The sequence below is a fragment of the Neodiprion fabricii genome, chromosome 1 (assembly GCF_021155785.1).
Source record: "Neodiprion fabricii isolate iyNeoFabr1 chromosome 1, iyNeoFabr1.1, whole genome shotgun sequence".
Taxonomy (NCBI): domain Eukaryota; kingdom Metazoa; phylum Arthropoda; class Insecta; order Hymenoptera; family Diprionidae; genus Neodiprion; species Neodiprion fabricii.
In genome coordinates, this window is record NC_060239.1 from 2,878,996 (window position 1) to 2,888,075 (window position 9,080).

A 9,080-nucleotide genomic window follows, 5' to 3' on the forward strand; every position below is an offset into this window, starting at 1 on the left:
TGAATCAAAAGTTACACCGAAGACCGAAGAAACGCTACGGATTTTTTCTTCACTCCAAGAGCTGTCCATCATTCGGTTTGTCAAAATTCTTCTTTGATATCCTTGTGGTCCAGCAAGTATGAAGAGAATTTTTTTAATTGAATATGAGGAAAATTTGGTAGTTTTTTCGCAGCTATCGTCCGGCATAATTTTAGTTGTTTCTCCGACTCACCGATAAATCAAGTAGTCAGACAAGGCTCGTGAAACAGATTCAGTCAGAGGAAGTTTTTCGGTTCTAACAATGTTGACAAATGTACCTATTATCAATGGGTTTTAACATTATTTTTTTTTCATTACTTCCAATGCTAGAATCTTATTCTTGCTGTGCTATGACGAAGCAATATTTCAAGATCATACAACTGTTCTTATTATCAATTTTGAGTTGTTGGAAAGAATGAAAAGTGCGATGAATGATTTGAAACTTACGGAAGACAATCGAAAATATTTCATTATGTTATTGCTCTAATCTAATGATATGATTTCACCAAAATCTTCCGTTCTTAAGAGTGGAAAATGGCTTTATGAAACCCGCAATTTCTCTGTCGTGTGAAATTGCAGACTTATTCAGATCGCACCGCCTCTGTATCAGAGATATGGTAATTCCAATTATAGTTGTACATCCTCTTGCCTACCATCCAGCGTAAAATTAAGAAAACATACTGTATATTTTTCTTTGCCTTCCAACAATAAACTACTGAACTTTTAATACGTCAACTTCATTTACTTCCTGTTCACGCACAATCTTTGTCATATTTATTCTAAATTTGTTATATTTATCCTACATTGCCAATCTCATGTGTTTTCAAGGCCTAACTTATCCGTGTTATATTTATTCTGCATTGCAAATCTACTGTTTCCTCAAGGCTCAACTTCTGCTTATATCTAGACCTGGTATCGAATTAATTATTTTGTGTTTTGTCCACCGTCATTCGATAATTGCAATTCCGCAGCGTTCTTCAGCTGATATTTCATAGCCGAATCCAGGATGCTTTGCCGTTGTCAACAGTTTCCGATGAGATATCGTTTTTGGCCACCGAGTCTGCATCTGGAACATATCAATACAAACTCCGTCTCGTTCATTGTTGCTTGTTTTGAATTTAGCAGTAACGGTATTTCTAATGACGAATTGATTCGTCAAATCAATACCTGAGACATGCAAAGTTTGTTATTTGTCTACAATAATCCATGGTATATCTTGAGATTTGTTTTGATAGTCGAATCAATATTATGGTAACCATAAAATGATAGTTTAGATTAAACTGACCCGGATCGTTAACTACGTTCATTGGTTAGGCCTTACAAATTATGCTCAACTTGCAAATTACTTCAATGTTTACCTTCAGCTTATCGGTGTTATTCAGTCTTTCAATCACTGCCGTTTTTGACTCACACGAAGCTCAATGACAGAAGTGAACTGCAATGGATATGCAGTAATAAACATATGTTGCTAAGCGCCCACGTTCCGCATGCTTCGTGTAGTACGTAGGGAAAGCAATTGCGTCCTGTTAGGCTACCCCGGGAATAACGAATGGGAAGAACATACTCGTAGTGACTTGGTGGGTGCTGACCAATGGCCTTCTGCAAAAAAACACCTAAATTAACAATCAAAAAACGAATAGAAAATTATGTTAGCATGCCCAGGCTGCATGGGTATGTACGCATACCTCGGTAACAGCTTTGCCGATATTTATTCCTTACATAACATACGATACTACCGCATTATGTAAATTATCTGTAGAGGCAGAGTAGAGGGTGGGCCAGCGGCAGAGGCGGCAGGGGGTAGCTAGAAGCAGTTTGTGGGAAATAATAACTATAACTCCTGAACGAGCCGGGCATCATTAAACGATAAAAAAAGAGCTCTATCGCAGTGTCTGAATCATGGAGTGAGAATTCGAATCGCTAAAGCATGTGGTGGATCATTGGGCGCGTTTCAATCTACTCGATAAGTCGCATATTTTTAGATTAAAATGTGGGCTAATAAATATTAATCCGTAGGAGTCAAATTGTTGCCACAATGGGCGGTTTTTTCTCAAGAATCATCCAGCCGCGTGTTCTGGATTATTGTGAGTAAAATTTTTTGGCAAGAAAAAAGTATTTCTCTGCTCTTTTCCTCTTACCTCTTGCTACGGATGTGATTTTACTTCATTTAATAGGCCATACTTTTTCAGAAGTACAATTTCGGCAATGCTTGTCACGTACCGATTTCATTTTACCCTGGCTTTTCAGCCTCTCCGTTGGACGCTTGCAGTTTGTTTGGCTTTAACGGATTTTCTTTGATGAAGGGAACGATACATACCTGAAACGTGAACTCATACTGTTAGCATTGTTCATTTTGCGAACGTGTAACTTGGTTTTATGTGCTAACTCGCAAAGGACAATTTATAATATTTATATCACAATAATATATATCCTGCCGCCGCGCATGCCGGCTGACTTTTAACTACCACCGATAAAGCTGATCATTTTCAAGGAGTAATTTCGTTTCGACTTAACAGCACTCGCCGCTTTATTTCCCTCAATTAAATGACGAATGAACAAAAAATCGACTTCCGCAAAAATGACACTTAAAATTTGCCAACTATACGAATGAATCAAGTTGAAATTGTTTACTCCTTTGTATTCTACGTACGGTAATTTGAAGGACAACGTTCTCGACCGAGTCTGCTTAATCCGAGCTTTTGTACGCGCCGAGTTGCGTAGTTTCTGAGAGGGTTGAAGGACCCTCAGACGATGGCGCCACCCTACAATGACGAGCTTATATACCCTGTTTCGCTAAAGAATAGGAGAGTGCCAGTCGATTTGCCATTTTAACATTTAAATTTTTTTAAATTTTCGACTCAAGAACAGCTTCACAATCTGTAAATTCTATACGTATATTTATAACTAGAGAAAACTTATCATCATCGCTTGCTGTTATCGCGAACGGCGTTGTATACAAAAAAACTGGAATAAGAGTTAATCACGCGTTAACGACGAGTCATTGAATTCAATTAGGTATGAATATTTAAACGCAATAAGACGCGTACGCGATATCGACATGAGGCTTTCCATTAGCACACGACTTCCGCGTAAAATACATCTCGACGTAAGCTAAATGGAGTGCCGTGATCGAAGCGCGTTTCACGGCTAGTTGAGTCGCAAAACTTGGATTCTCGGTAGAAGGTAAACTGCGATGGTGAAATAACAAATGGCGAAAACCGTATTCCTACTTTCTAATTAACGGGCGAATGATACTTTCAGGATGGTTCAGTATGAACACACGTGTTCCACTTTATGATAAAAATTAATCCGTAGATGTGAGATAACCAAAGTACTGCATACAGCTAACCGACTAACATGGTTAATAAACAGTCGTTCCATTGATGCCTGCGACTCCAATTCAACTCACTTCTGTCCCGACGGTCTGCGTAGCTTGGGCCACGATTGACATTCCACTCCATACATCGACTGTTTAGTTTGTTCGACAAGGCGGTCTTTCTTCCTCTCGGTTATCGCCGACCCGTGAACGATGAAAGCTACAGGCTGTAGAGAAAAATTATTAGCGTCTTTAGTTTCATGAGATAAAAAGCTGCCGCAAGTGTCGAAGTCATGCATTTTTCTAATCACACTTTTCTTTCTCATAGGTACTCAATAATTATGAAATTCTAAATTTCATGAATGGAATCCTTATTATTTGTGAAACCACCTCTGGTAGCAGATACGGAGGAAAGACGTTACAATTTTTATAGCATAGATTAAGAGTCTTCGTCTTACTTTTATACTTGCTTTGGGTGTTGTGCTCCGTCATGCCGATGAAGCCAACTCCTTTAATGCAGCGTGCAGAATTGCACCCACTTTATACAACGCTGTGATTACGGCATTCCTCTCGTGACGAGCTTTCCTTGTCGGTATGGTGAGTAAATTTTTCTTCCTCTCAGTTCTCGTAAAAACGTCCCTCACAGGCACGCCAAGAATCTGCTAAGCCGAAAACAAAATCATCAGTATATTCTCTCCTTGACGACTACGTGAAACTCTGCGGAGTTATCAACAATTCAAGCTTTCGTTTATTTCGCTAAAATTATAAATATATATTCGTCTTACTTACACGTGAACGTAAAGAATGCTTATACCTATATATTCACGGAGGATGATGATCGTCAGTTGCACCGGATTCTCATCCGCTAACACAGTGGGTATTGATTTTGTGGAGAACACCCGGAAACAGTTCGTTTATGCAGATATACATTATGCCTAATTACGCAGCAAATTACTATGCGTGCCAAATTTAACGATATAACTCGAATTCCGAGGCTAATTAAATCGAGTGACAAAGGGTTTTGCCGTGTTTTGTCATCTATGTACTGATCCTCATTCACTGATCCGATAATACCAAATCACACACCATAACACGTGTGATTCTAATATGTATCTTAACTATGGTAGAAAGTACTTAATCACGTGCTGCTGAAATTGGCGATATCGATTTGTCAAGCAGAAAGATTTCAGTTGAGTAGCGCCAAGACAATTTGTCGAAACGTTTCTGGGGATCTCGTAAAGGTGGCCAGACCACCCGGTAATATGCTTGACCGTTTTATGAGCGCTCCGCGTGTCGTCGGCTGTTGTCAGCTATGTCAGAACACCGTCAACGGGATGGCGAAAATACGGCTAGATGTGGGAACGAGGGGCGCATTGGTGCAGCAGGGAAAAAACGAGACGAGCAGAGCGTACGAGAAAAGAAATGGACAAGTGGGCCAGCGGGCCAGCGCAGTCAAACGTATCCGACAATGTCATCAGTTACATTTACGAGGCCATGAAGGATAAAGTGAGCACCTTGAGGTTGCATCATCGTCACTTTAAATCCCGTTACGCGCTCGTAAAAGACTTTGACGACTTCGTCTTCGTCCCGGTCCTTGCGAGGAGCAGCCGGTTGGCACGAGCGAACGACTGAACGACTGCCAGCCGTAAAGTCAGGAGGGCTGGGGAGGCTCTCGGAATGAGAAGGAAACAACACCCGACCGTCTGTTTCTGACAGGTCCTTCATGCCGCTCTGACGATATTGCCGTAGCTGATAAAAGGGTGCAGCCTTGACTGCCTGTCCTAAGAATCATCCGTCATTCCGGGTTAAGAGAAGTCTTCCAGAGCCGAGAAAATTTGTCTGTTTAAAAATTAGATGAGTGCTGTATTGTAACTGATCGTGTTAATCGTATTTCATCCTTCCGACACTTATTGGAATACCTACCGGTGTAGCGAAAAACGGAGAAGCTGTGATTTTAAAAATTCAATAGAGACTTGTTATTTCATTCGTAAATACGACAAACGTGCTTTACATTCAGCGAACTCTTTTACAACGGTAACCGGAGACAAATGGAATTGCGCATTATCTTCGAACATGGATGCTAATTATCGAACAGTGAAATAACGAGGCTTATTTCCTAGAGATTGTGACCAAAGATGATCAGCGTATTATCTGGAATGCATGTTCCCCCTTAGCAGGCCGTAGGATCGATCTCACCTTCGCATCCCTCTAAAAACCGCCGGTGGAAGGTCCTCCAGGTCGAATAAGGAGCGACGCAACGAGCTCCGCGGCCGTTCATGAATTGGAAATATCGGCAAGGAACGAACCTAACAACCCATAAAACGAATAAAGCCGCCACATTGAAATATCATTGAATGAGACACGGTAGTCGTTTGGCAGTACCTACATCGCCAGCTCCAATTCTATCTCTATATACGATTCAGTTGAACGTATAGTCTACGTTTTTACGGTAGCTTCTTGAATTCAGACACGATTTACTACACCTGGTAGACTTTACTGCTTGCATTTTCTTACATTTCTCCTGGTAGATTTTTATTTTTCCTTCTGACTTTTTCGTAATCCGCAATAAACGGGTGTACTGTTCTAGTTAAATTTGGAGAACAATTAACGCGTGTAGAAATGTAGAGACAAGAAATTATGCAAATTTTATTTCGCCGACGACTGGCCCAATTGTCGTTTATACAGATGTGAGTATGGGACCGGTAGGTATCCAAGTGGGACTAACCTGATTTATATTTTGAGACGAAACAGTAGCCGACGGGAATGAAGTGAGTCAACAATACCTACGATTCTATGACACTTCATTCCGTAACGGCAGAGTCTGTTATTACGGTGATGAATACTTAACCGTGACGAACATAGAGAGAGCGTATAATCGTTAGACTGCTCGTAAACGAGTGTTATATTTTGTGATGTACAACATGGCGCAGAGCCGGTATATCGTACAGGTATGCCGTATTGTATTTCAGCCTGCACAAGCGGTCGAGAACCAGGGATATGAATGTAGAAGTACCAAGAGGCAGCGGTAGATCGGTTAGAGTGAAATTTCCCACAGCGTAAAAGCGAACCCTCTCCCTTTCACCGGGGACGTTTGCTCGCGTAAATCTCAAAATCCATCTCAAGTCGAAGGCCATTATGCCTAGATGTAGGAACACTTACACAGGCAGCGATGCGTTATTTCAGGTCCGGGGTAGTTTGGGGGTTGGTTTCTGTGCGGTGCGTTATTAAGGTCAGCCACCTGCCGCTCGATGAAGACCACTTCAAGGATGAACACTATTATACGTCGTAGGGGTTGTCTGGCGAACAAAGAAGAGAATAAGAAATGCGGGGATACCGAGTAGAAGTTTTGAGGAGGCGGAGAACGGCGGAACGCCCGGAGAAAGGACCTTTCTCGGGAAGGAAGAGAAGAGAGAGGAGAGAAGACAGAGCGTCGCGACGCCGGGGTCGCTCAGAATCCGCTCCGGGTCGCTCCGGGTGGGTCCGGGTCGACCGGAGAATAAAGGAAAGCGAGAAAAATGTGTCTAACGTGGTACCGGGCAATTCTTCAGCGGGAGTTGCCGCCTTAATGCCTCGAGGAGAGAGGCGATTGGTTCACGAGGAGAGCTCGCGGGAAAGATGGCCGCCATTTCCCTCCAACCACCCGGGGAACCACCCGCGAACCACCCGGGGGACTCTCCTCGCTCCCCCTCTTCGACCCCCTCGCGAAACCAACTCCCGCGGTTCCCGCCGCGAGAGGGAAACGGGCGAGACTCTTATTCTTATTAACTGTTTAATCTTTCCCGAAGATGTACGACCTCCATTTCACCGGAGCTGTTTATTCTGACTGTTTTCCGCTACGGGAGTTTATCCCAGGGTTCGACCGAGGTACCCAATCCAGGAAGCCAGAGATCCGGTACCTCGAATTCCATGATCCATATCACGCAAAATCCTCCGATCGTGATATCTGTTTCACTTTGGTCACGGAAAGAGGATCGGAAAGATGTCCCGGTCCCACAATGGAACAGAGACGTATTAATTATTCGATCTCGAAAAATGTCATTTTGCGATCACGGACCTCGTTATATTTTAAGAAAAGAGCAGAGGGGAAGATGATCACCCGAGGTGCAATATTTTCGAGGTACGGGTTTTTGCACACGACACAGTTCCTTATTGCAGAACGAGAGCTTGCTGGAACGTAGAGTCGCCGGGGCAAGATAGACCGAGTGAGATTGAAGCCACGCTAAGTCAGGAGGAGCGCGACGCCGGGCCGAGGACCCAGATAGCGGTGAGTTACACCTCTCAATTATTTGATAATGCCGCCGACGCGGCGCTGAGGGGATCTCGTTAAAACTTAAAACAAGCTCTCCCGTAATCTCTTCGGTGTTTATACTGGCTTCGTAAATCTAGTGAATCTTGGGAAGTGGGAAGGTCCCTCGCCCGAGAGTAACAACAGATAGTGGCAATCTCTCGAGAAAGGCAGGAAGAGGTAAGTATCTTTATCACGCGAAATACACCCGGCCTACAATGTATGTATAATGCACGTCGTGCGGACGACCGGCGCCACACGAGCAAAAAATGAAGACACGCAACAACGCAAAAAGCTTCAATCTCACGATTTTATCCTACCTGACGACTTACGCGGGGACTTCAACACCCTCGCTACGTGCTTTACCGGAGACGTAATGACCGGGACGAGAAAGAGTCCTTCCGAGAAATACCAATCTATTATTCAAAGGATTGCAGACTGTCTTCCGTTTGTGGCTTGCCGATGACGCTAACGTCCCTCGTAAGGACGTATTTTCTTATTCCGAAGGTATTTCACTCCGCGCGCAGCGACTCGTTCCTAGTTGGGTACCGAAACTGGCCACAGGAATTCGAGATTGTCGTTTAAATTCAAAGGAAATTCGAACGAACGTGTCGTTTGCTCGGACTTTTAACAATTAAATTAATTTAGCTGGCCAGCTGATCACGGGAGTAGCTCGGTGATGGTTGTACAACCTTGACGAGTGGTTTTAGTGCCCAGGCCAACGCCTACACGCCCTCAGGGTAGGAGCGATCGTTAAGATCTTTGTCTCCAGCTGCGTTAATTCCTCAGACTGCCGCTCTTCGGGGTCCAGGGATCGAAACGTGGGGTTCGTGCGCACAAAGAAAGGCGCGGCAAATACACGCATAGAGAAGAGGCTGCGGATCTAGTTTTAGGAGAGAGAAAAAACGGGGTGGAGAATAGAGAGACAAAGAGGAAGCCCATGAAGTGATGGCCGCGGTCGTCGAGAGGTGAGATTAGTTAGCTCAGCGGATGGGAACATCTAGATTAAGACGCGTTGAGGAGCGGCGCCCTTTTTTCTTCGCCTGATGTACGACCTTCCTTGATTTTGAATCCCGCAGCGTTCACGGCGACTGGTCGGCCGCTACCTATCCCAGGTCATCCTCGGGGATGAAGGAGGGGCCTGGACCCCGTCGGAGCGCAAATCTCGCGCTCGAAATGATGTACGAGAACGCGGACCACCCTTGAAGATCGAGTCGGGTACCAAAAGAAAGGAACTCGAGTCCTGGATGAGCGAGGAACGCGTCGCTTGGTAGACGAAAATCATTCATTTTTATCGTCTCGCTTACCTGCGCGGCAGAGCCGTGACTTACGACAGCTGAGAAAGACGTTGTATTCATCGGATCTCCCTCTTTTAATCCTCGCTTACTGCCCATTATAACCTGTCTAAGTAATTGCGTTCCCGGGGCGAATTTATTGGGGACAGCACCAGGGCCCGGTTGT

General features: G+C 44.1%; 1 long non-coding RNA gene across 1 annotated transcript; it reads right to left on the minus strand.

Annotated features, from left to right (window-relative positions):
• Positions 1–444: 444 nt before the first annotated feature.
• On the minus strand, positions 445–2,323 carry LOC124188183. Its single transcript, XR_006872254.1, has 3 exons — positions 2,157–2,323; positions 1,377–1,617; positions 445–1,084 (listed from the first exon to the last, which is right to left on the minus strand). It is a non-coding gene; the product is annotated as an uncharacterized LOC124188183 (long non-coding RNA).
• Positions 2,324–9,080: the final 6,757 nt, after the last annotated feature.